We start from the raw sequence: 10,791 nt of genomic DNA, 5'->3' as shown, positions 1-10,791 counted from the left end.
AATGCACATTTAGCAGTACAAGGTTTATTATATTGAGATTATTGTTGTACAGATACACATACATATTCATAGAAGTCTCTTGTGAAGAGTGTAAATGATAAACCTTTAACTAATTATTCTGGAGCTTACGTAAAATGATATGGGTGCCATGCTGAGGGTGAAGGGTCATTACTAAGTAAGGGGCATGAGCATAAGATGGAGAAAGCTTAAAAGAGAAATTTTGAAGAATCAAGGACAAAGCCATTTTAGCTTCATGCAATGCAAAATTTTGAGCGGGGCATATCTTCGGACTCAAAGTAAATGGAAAATATGAGGCTTGGCTATGGGTTGCTTTAGAGATTCCTTTAGAGAATCCCTGTGGATTGAATTCCTTTACATCTTATCTCCATATAATTCAGTATCCTGTTGTACCATAATTATTCAAATGGCAACTTGAGTTCTAGTTGGTAAGCTCATATTTCCAAGTCTTGGATCATTTGATACGACTCTAGCCAACAAAAGAGTTAGAGGGTACTATCTCCGGTCTTATTTATAAAACTTTGTTTGTAGACTATAAATGAGATTTTATAACTAGAACCAGAGGTAAATCTAAGAACCTCATACAATATCATACTTACCTATTACACAAACAACTATTATTCTTGCATAATCAAGTATGAGAAAAATATTAACGATACTTTGAAATGACATAGAATCAATAAAAGAAATAAAGCAATAATAAAACTTCATATTCATATAGGCTTACCAATTTGAGACGATTTAAACCATCATAATTAGGTGTTCGAGTGCCAAATACTCAGAAACCTTCTTCTCTTGCTTTTGATTACCAATTGGAATACTTACAAAGTAATACCACTGTCCAATTAAGGAGAACAGAAGTTGTCTCGTGTCCAGCAAAATAAAACAATTTACATTCCTTTATGACCTCTTCAATGCTCATTCCCATGTTCTTGTTGTTGCCATTAATTGTCGTTGATTTCTCTGTGATTTGATTCCAAAAGTATATTTAATAGATCATCAATTGGGGCCTCTCCTGCTTCGCTGGCCTTCTCTCTTTTGTGAATGATTCATCTCACCAGTGCTTGAATTTCTTTCAACATCCTATTCAACTTAGTTAGTACAAATCTACACATACAAATATAAGTGGGGTAAAATCAATTAAGTAAGCATATGACTATTTTTTTTAATATAATTTATTAGGAATTTAAACCCAATATGACTTTAAAAATTAATAATGATTTTCCCAAGGTAATAATCACCTCCAGCCTGGGATGTAAATAGAATGAACGACTTTGAGAGTAAGAAGAACTTGTTCAGATTGGAATTGGAATATTTGTTGGCCTACTTCATAACTATTTCCACAAGCAGTTCGAGAAATAACATTACTAGTCATAGTTTGACAGAAAAACCACACATCCATCTCACAACAACTCGTTTTCATTTTCATTCACTAGTCTCACCCACAACTCTCATAGAATGCTAGTAACATTAGCTGCCACAAAATTAAGCTTTGAAATTAGGGAAAAAAAAAGAAGGAATAAATGACTCTTAACAGAATTAACACATGGAAAAGTGAAAGAAAGTCTACCTTTAACTTTCTAAATAAAAGGCAGGGTTGATAATTCTTCTGTGTTTAACCCATTTTTCGCCATTGTAGTCAAATACTCCAGTAATGAGAAATTTAGCCAGTGGATTGTAAGTGGGCTTTTCAAGTACAGAAAGGTTGTTGAAAACCTCCTTTATGTCTTCTGTGTTTGCAAGTGTCACCGTTGGATGTGGACCGAACCGCATAAAGAAATTCTTACCTGCAGTAAAAATAAATCAATGCAGATTCGATCAAAACCACAAAGAGTTATGTGAATCTTTTATTTTTGGGAGTCGAACCGCATATCACTAAAACATCATATGCCATATTTTTGAATCATTTGGTGTTGAAAAGGAAGAACACCAGGAGCAATATCATCATCTAGGGTTGTGGGCTTTGAGTTTGCTTCTTAAATCATATGAAGCATCTCCTTAAAGTCTCCAAACCCAGTCAGTCTGTATGAGTTTCCTTTGAGGTTCTGTCGTCCTAAGGCATCTCTCAAGTCGTTTAGGTCTCAGCCACAAACAATTCACCACTCTTCCTATCCCCATCAGTATCACTATCATCATATCATAACTATAGCAGCAATAATAGAATTTGCTACACTTAGAGAAGCCATTGCTGGGGCTTCCATGGCTGCACAGGAAGAGATCAGAGTTGGGGTCTCAGATTCCATCACTAATTCCGTAGCTAAATTTAGTAACAGAATTTTTATCGGTAGTCTGTCAGAAATTAGCAATGAAATAATTTCCGTCGTTAATTCTATCGGTAATTAGCTGTTTTTTTGTAGTGTATCAAACAGAGTGTGATTTTTAAACTTTGAAAGGTGAGGGAGGCTATATGTAAGAGAGCTAAAGTTGAGGGGAGTTATTTGTATTTGGGGCTTAAATAAATGATATAGATAGCGTCACCTTAGCCAGGTTCCCCCGTCATTTCAAGTAGAAACTAGTAAGAACGAAGCAAAATGGAACATGTGGCAAGTTGGTACACACAAACACACACAGAATTGAATATTATTAGGGTGAAGTTTCTTCTTACCTTTGGGGTTGGTGGCCAAGACTTATTTCTAGTGATCAAAGAATCGGATTGCTGATCCAAAAAGAATCAGATCGAAGGGTCCTAGTAAGTAGTAACAGCTCGGTTTGGACAATTTGGCCCCATAAATCCGCCGACCGCCTGCGGCTTTCGTCCTCATAAAATTTGTCCTAAAAAGTCAGATACACTGGGAGGTCATCGACTTTAATATATGATTACTAAATCCGATCCCAAATATAAGACCTCCTTGAGATTCAATTTGATCATAAATATAAAACCCCAATCTACTTTGTCTGTCATGTTTTATTTTTCCAAATTACTATCTCTAGTCCTATTTATAAGACCTCGTTTGTGGACTATCAAAAGGTCTTATAATTAGGATTGGAAGTAATAGTTCTTATGGTAATTCTACTTGTTGAAAATCAGTTGCCATTAATACATATGATTAACAAGAGTACTTTGAAAAAGATAATAAATACTATTATTTTGTTATCCTTCCCATCATGCTATTATGATTACCAATGTTTTAAAAGCCGGACCGGAAGTCGAACCGGAAAGATCAACGGGTCATGGTTCAATCGGTCGGATCGGTCGGACCGTTCGGTCAGACCGGTGACGTAATAATTAATTTAAAAAAATATTATATACATATAATTAGTATATATGAAAAATATCAAATTATTAAATAATTTAGAAATGCATTTAAATAATCTAAAATTATAATAAAATCATTGAAAATGGACTAAAACCTTATATATTTAGTTTTATGTATGTTTAAAATATTTAATGATATTACAAATTATCAATTCATTCAAATCAAAATATTTTTTTAAAAGATAGATCAAATATCGAAACAAAAAGACTAGCGACTCACGATTTTAACACCATAATATATGAAATTTTCAATGAAATAATACTATATGGTTATAACTAGTCTAAAAATATATTAGGATATTTAAGGGGATCAATTTTTTTATTTTTCTTCTATTTTTTTTAAATTTTTTAGTATTTTTCAGTCAGGCTAAAAAACCGTCCGGTTTTCTGAAAACCGTTCCGGTTCCCGGTCCAACTCCGGTTTCCGGCTTAATAACGGCTCAACTCCGGTCCAATCCGGCTCAACTATGTGAACGGTTTTTTGGTCCAAACCGAGCCGTTAACGAGTTCGGGTGACGGTTCAACCGGTCCGACCGTCCGGTCTGGTCCGGTTCTTTAATCATTGGATATTACTATTATTGCTATGTTTGTTAGGATCGATTATCATAGAATCTTTGAATTTTATGATTGAAATATACATATTCATACACACACACATATATATGCATCGTTTTATACGCAGCCACCTTGTTATAAGAGACATCTTTTTTTTAGATGAGATAAGGGTATTTCCAAATCACATTGAACTTAAGAATATCTTTATTATGAGATTTTCATTGAAATTTATTTTTTATCATGATTTTTATGACATATATTTTTAATTTAAAACACTCCTCCAATATGTATACATTCATTCCTTTATATTTTTGTTTTTATTTTTAGGCTGCATTTTTTATCTTCTATCTGGGGCTGGTGCATATATTTTTTTGACGCGAATATATATATATATATATATATATATATATATATATTGATGAAAGTTTATTACGTCTCATTAACTAAGTCAAGACTGGCTCGCCAAAAAAAAAAACTAAATCAAGACATCACAATGGCCTAAATTTAATTTAACTCCATTATTCAATATGAAATTAAATATACAAGCGTTTATCAGTCAAAATCAAACTTGTTTACTTAAATTGAGCAGCCACGAATTCATGACAAATAGCAATCATGTTTATAGACAATATAAAAAGCTTAATAAGTCAAATTACATTTATGAATCGTGCAACCCAACTATTACATGCATTTATGGAAAAGACGTGATGAAGGAATATATACATTTCCCTTCTACACAAGGAATAATAATTAGAGGGGACAACCACTATAAATTCTCAAAGAATTAAAATAATGACTAAAAAAAATATTATTAATAACATTGATAAGTTTCAATGTAGAAAATAACAACTTCTTACTTGTTATAAAGACTTTTTGATAATTATTTTCTTTTTTGAGAATCTTATATAGTAATTCTCCATAATTATAAAAGCAATGATATACGCGCATAAGTTTAATCAGAAGATTCATGATTCAGTGTCAAGACTTAGGCGCATTTTTATAGTTCAATTAATAAGAAATTTATTTATTTATTTGGTGGATAAAAAAATCGTGAATATATATTTTTCAATGTTAAATGAAGAAAGAGTTAAAGACACTATATATATAGGGAAATGTTAAAACAAAGAATATTTAGAGAAAATAATTAATACTTTCAAGCCATATGTAATAAAAGTCATGAAGGAAAAAAATTCTCATAATGCAAATCTCATAAAAATATTACCATTGAAGTTCAATTCGATCATTATATTATATTTTAGAATGATGAACACGTTAAAAATTACTCCTCCGATAATTAATGTAAAATCTAATTAAGTAATTTGAGTAGATTAATAATAATAGTTAAGTTATTTAATATAATATATTTTTTTCTAAAATACCCTAAATATCTTTTTTAATTCTTTCCCTTTTTTCTATTTGATTATTGTTAAAGAAATATCAATAGGATTAATCTTAAAAAAGGAAGAATCGATAAACATGTAAAAGAGGTCTTATATATAGAATTAACATCAACTTCCTAGTTAGATCCTATTAGGGACTAGAGGAGTATTGCTCAACTTCAAATAAATGTTTAGTTGTGTAGTAGGAGTACAACTATGTCCAAGCTTCTGACCAGGTAGCCGGTTTTCTCAGTAAAGTCCTATCATATATATACTCTTCGCATTCATCATCAAACCAAAACTTTCATTCACCCAAAGCAATCAAAAGAACTTTTAATTTAATTTCCCGTCTTCAGTAAATTTGCTTCAGAAACATATGATGTTTTAGTACACAACAAAAGCCAAACTTACTAACAGAGCCATCTTGAAACATATAACATTGTATCATCTGAATACTAGATAGCAGGATAATCGTTCAGACGACAATAATGACGGGAAAAAGCAAATACATACAGATTTTCATGACTTACACACATGCACACACACGTTTATGCAATAAATTATTCCTTGCGTAGTACGATGAATTTTGACTAATAAAACTAGAGCTTCCGAAAAATGATATGGGTGCCATGCTGAGGGTGAAGAGTCAAGACCGAGAACGGGGCATGAGCGTAAGATGGAGAAAGCTCAAGAGAGAAGTTTTGGAGAATTAAGGACAAAGCCATTTTAGTTTCAAGCAAGGCAAAATTTTGGCCCGGGCATATCCTTGGACCCCAAGCAAATGGAATGTATGAGCACTGGCTCTTGCTTGCTTTAGAGATTCCTTTAGAAAATCTTTCCGGATTGAACTCCTTTGCATCTTCTCCCCACAATTGAGAATCATGTTGTATCCAAATTATTGGAATCCCAACTCGAGCTCCAGCTGGTAAATTCATATTTCCAAGTCTTGCATCTTTTGATACAATCCTAGACAACATAGGAGCTGGACGGTATAACCTAAGAACTTCGTATAATATCATGCTTACCTATTACACAAACAAAAATATTATTGACTAAGTGTGAAAAAAGTTGTTAATGATACTTTCGAATCACATGAATATAAAAGATTTAAAACATATAAAATGTCATATTCATATAGTCTTACCACTTGGAGACGATTTAAGTCATCATAATTAGGTGTTTGAGTGCCAAATACTTGAAAGATTTCTTCTCTTGCTTGAGATTGCCAACTGGGATACTGACATAGTAATACAATCGTCCAATTAAGGAGAACAGAGGTTGTCTCTTGTCCTGCTAGGTAAAACAATTTACATTCCTTTATGACATCCTCAATGGTCATTCCCATGCTCTTGTTGTTGCCTTTCTCATTGATTTCTCTCCGATTGGATTCCAAGAGTAAATCTAATAGATCATCACTTGGGGCATGTCCTTCCTCCCTAGCTCTCTCCCTTTTATGAATGATTCCTCTCACCAATACTTGTATTTCTTTCTCAATTTCTTTCAATCTCCTATTCAACTTAGTGGGTACAAATCTATACATACGCAAGCATGGTGAAATAGTGAGTATATAATTGTTCTTTTTAACATAGCTTGCTAGGAATATATACTTAACAGGACTTTAATATTAATAATAATTTTTCTCAGGCTAATTACCTCCAGCCTGGTATGTAAATAGAACGAAGGGCCTTGAGGGTGAGAACTTGTTGTTCATGTTGGAGTTGAAATATTTGTTGGCCTTCTTCATAACTGCTTCCAAAAGCAGTTCGAGAAATAACATCACTGGTCATAGTTAGAAAGAAAGGCCATACATCTATTTCGCAACAGCTCCTTTCATTTTCATTCACCAATCTCACCCATTTCATTACCATCTCGTTACAACTCTCATAGAACGCAGGTAACATTAGCTGCCACAAATTTAAGCTTTGAATTTAGGGAAAAAAAAAGGTATAAATCACTCCTACTTTAAGAGAATTAACACATGGAAAAAAGAAATAAAATATACCTTTAACTTCTCCAAATGGAAGGCTGGGTTGATAATTCTTCTGTGTTTCATCCATTTTTCACCATTGTAGCCTAGCTATGAGCCCACTAGCTAAAAGTTCACCGAGTGGATTGTTAAAAATCTTTTCAAATACAGAAATGTTGCTGAAAACCTCCTTTATATCTTCTGGGTTTGCAATTATCACCTCAGGACTTGGACCAAACCACATAAAGAAGTTCTTACCTGCAATCAAAATAAATCAGTAGAGACGCGTCAAGACCACAGGAACTGATTCTTACTATATATCAGACATTGTTAGTATGGGTTAGGCGAACAATAATACGGAGCAGTGCATAAGGAAATATAGAAGAGTTTCATGCTCAAAGCAAGCGCCAAGTCATTCTTAAGAACAATACTTTGAAGAAAAATCACGGATGCTGGGGACAACATAGGAGGGGGTATACCATAGTTTTGAATCATTTGATGATGAAAAGGTATGATACGAGGAATGATATCATCATGTAGATTGATGGGCTTAGATTTGGCTTCTTGAATCATCTGAGCCATCTCCTTCAAGTCTCCGAACCCAAGTGTGTATGAGTTTCCCTTCAGATTCTGCCTTCTGAGATATCCCTCGAGTCGTTTCGGCCTCAGCCACAGCCAATTCACCACTCTTCCGATCACTATCACTATGACAGCGATAAGCACACCAGCAATAAGAGCATCCATGGCTGAATAGAGAGAACAGAGTATAAGGGACTCAAATTAAACAACGACAATCGCCGAGGATCAGTCCATGAACATGCGTCGTATATATATCTTTGAAGAAGAGAGGGTCCCAACAAGTAAAATTTTCTTTTTCTCTCTCTTTTTTGGGTCGATTCCATCAGGTAGAATTGCGGTCTTTTTCCTCTCTTCTCTCTCCCTGGTCCCTTGTCCACATTTTGCCACATATTACCTATAAAATTTTATTTAATTTTTATTTTGATTCTAAATATAAATATAAGACCTCAATCTATTTTATCTCTTATGTTTATCTTTTTTTTTTTCAGGTAGTCCTTTTAATAATAATAATTCCAATTAATATATTTAATTAGCAAGAATATTTTAAGAAAGATACAACTATTTATTACAAATAATTAACTTAACTTATTTTCTTAATTTACTCAAATTAGTCAACTCACTCTTATATTTAGGATCAAAGTAGTATAATCTAATGATCCGACAACCAAATAAATCCGGCCGCTTTTGTCTCAAGTAACCTATCCTAACAGGTAATATACACTACTACTCTAGGAGGTCCATTGAATTTTAGTAATGTACGTGATATATGATCTAATTATTAAATTGATTTTAATTCTGAATATAATACATATTTTTTATATTTATTAATTTTTTTAAATTACTTATACTAATACTTCTTCAATCATAATCGAGTAGGAAAATGAGAGATGATATTAAAAAAAATAATTATGGCATATTAAGAAAAAATATTATATTTCTTATAATTAACTAACTTATCTAATTTTTTCAATTTAATCAAATTAATTAAATAGATCTTATATTAAGAATAAGAGAAATGATTACATTGCTATTTGGTTTAGGAAAAAATAAGTATTTTACGGTTGAGTGTTTTGTTAATCCGTCCCATCGAGCTATTTATTATATTAGTACTATTGTTATGTTTGTTAGGATCGATTATTATAGAATCATTGAATTTTATGATTGACATATACATATATATAGCTGTAGGTGACATATGGATGCATTTTTTATTTTTTAAAGAAACGTGAAGGTAGGGACAATAGTTCACAGTAAAAACAAGGGAGATTTACATTCAAGTCTCACAGAAAAAAAAAAAATCACTAAAAAGTCCTAATAACAATTTGAATAGCCTGTAATGACAAGTCTTACAGTGAGAATGACAGCCTATAGGACTTGTTTTTTAATTATTTTTCTTGTTTGGGACCTCATTGTAATTCTTCCTAAAAACAATGGGTTAAGGTATTCCCTTAAAAATATTAGGCATTATAAGTTTTTTTTAGTGTAAATATATCCTGAAAGTTAAAAGTTGTAATAATATTGCTTTTTAATATTAAAAATTTTAACAGTCAACCTCACTATTTTAATGATTAGTATTATTTTTTTAAAAATAATATTTTTAGATAATACTATCTTAAGTATAGCAGGGTTATTTATAAGACATTCAATCTTTTATGATTTTTCTTCGATTTTTAAGTTGCAATTTTTTTTTTCTTTTTAGAGCTGTTATATATGTTTTTTTATGTGAATACTTATATTAATAATATAAAGGCTTGATTGATTACTCAGGCCTTTGTGAAGAAGATTTTCTAACTAGGTTGCAATTGCCCCGCCATATATCCGCCGGCGCCTTTTTTGTTTTTTTGGTTTTGGTCTAAAGCCGCCGGCGGCTTTTGTTTTGTAGAATTGATTCCGGTATTTTATTTTTATTTGAATTTTGAATTTCTTAAAACTTAATACGCAGAATAAATGTTGTATCGTTATTGACCATCTGTAATTTTATTGAATTTTAATTTTGACTCTAACATTATTTTTTAGGGAAATATATTTTAAACAAAGATAATCGTGTTTTTGTTGACAAATGTATAAAATTAAAATTTTCTTTCATTTCTATTTTTTTAATTTCTTTTTTTTTTAATTTCTTACTTGATGAGTATTGGACGAAACTCGACTAGCAGTACTTATCATGTTCATGAAAGCCCTAATCAAACTCCACAAAAGCTAAATTAATCCTAATTAATCAAACACTCCTAGATTTACAGCTTCTAAAATTGTGCTGATTCATCTAATAAAATTGTCCCCTACAAAAAAATTTTACATGCATTCATGGGAAAAAAAGCTGATGAATGAATGAATATGTCTTTATATATACCGTTTGTATAGAAAGAATAATACTTCTCTGGTTCTTAATATAAGACTTATTTAACTAATTTGACTAGATTAAAAAAGTTAGATAAGTTAGTTAATTATAAGAAATATGATATGTTTTTTTCTAAAACACCATAATCATCTTCCTTAATATTTTCCTTCCCTCTTCTACTTGATTATGGTTGAGGAAATATCCATATGGCTAACCTAGAAAAAATTGATAAATATGTTTTATATTTAGAACCAAAATCAATTCAATAATTAGATCATATATTAAGTATCCGAGGAGTAATTATGAAAGTAACGATGTACATGCATACGTTTAATCCGAACATTCATGTGTATATACCGATGATTCAGTGTTTTGGTGCGTCTTAGATTAGTTCAGTGAATTAAGAAATTTATTTATTTATTTATTTGATGAATAAAAAGTGGTGAATATATATTTTCCAATGTTAAATGAAGAGAGAATTAGATACCCTGTTATATGAACAATGATTTTATAATTTTAATCAATATATTCCTTCGGTTCTTAATATAAGACCTAATTGTTGAGTTGATTTTGGTATTATTTTTTTATATTTATCAATTTTCTCTAAATTACCTCTATGGATACTCCCTCAATCATAATTAAGTAGAAGAGGGAGAGAGGATATTAAGGAAGATGATTATGGTATTTTAGGAAAAACATG

The 10,791-nt window shown here is 31.4% G+C and overlaps 1 pseudogene; it reads right to left on the bottom strand.

The window, feature by feature from the left end:
- Positions 1–5,807: 5,807 nt before the first annotated feature.
- LOC114751622 (cytochrome P450 72A15-like) lies at positions 5,808–7,918 on the bottom strand (annotated as a pseudogene).
- Positions 7,919–10,791: the final 2,873 nt, after the last annotated feature.

Source organism: Neltuma alba, unplaced genomic scaffold (genome assembly GCF_004799145.2).
Source record: "Neltuma alba isolate B1F8T4 unplaced genomic scaffold, ASM479914v2 tig00006992_pilon, whole genome shotgun sequence".
Lineage (NCBI taxonomy): Eukaryota > Viridiplantae > Streptophyta > Magnoliopsida > Fabales > Fabaceae > Neltuma > Neltuma alba.
This window is presented reverse-complemented; position numbering and strand designations above follow the sequence as displayed.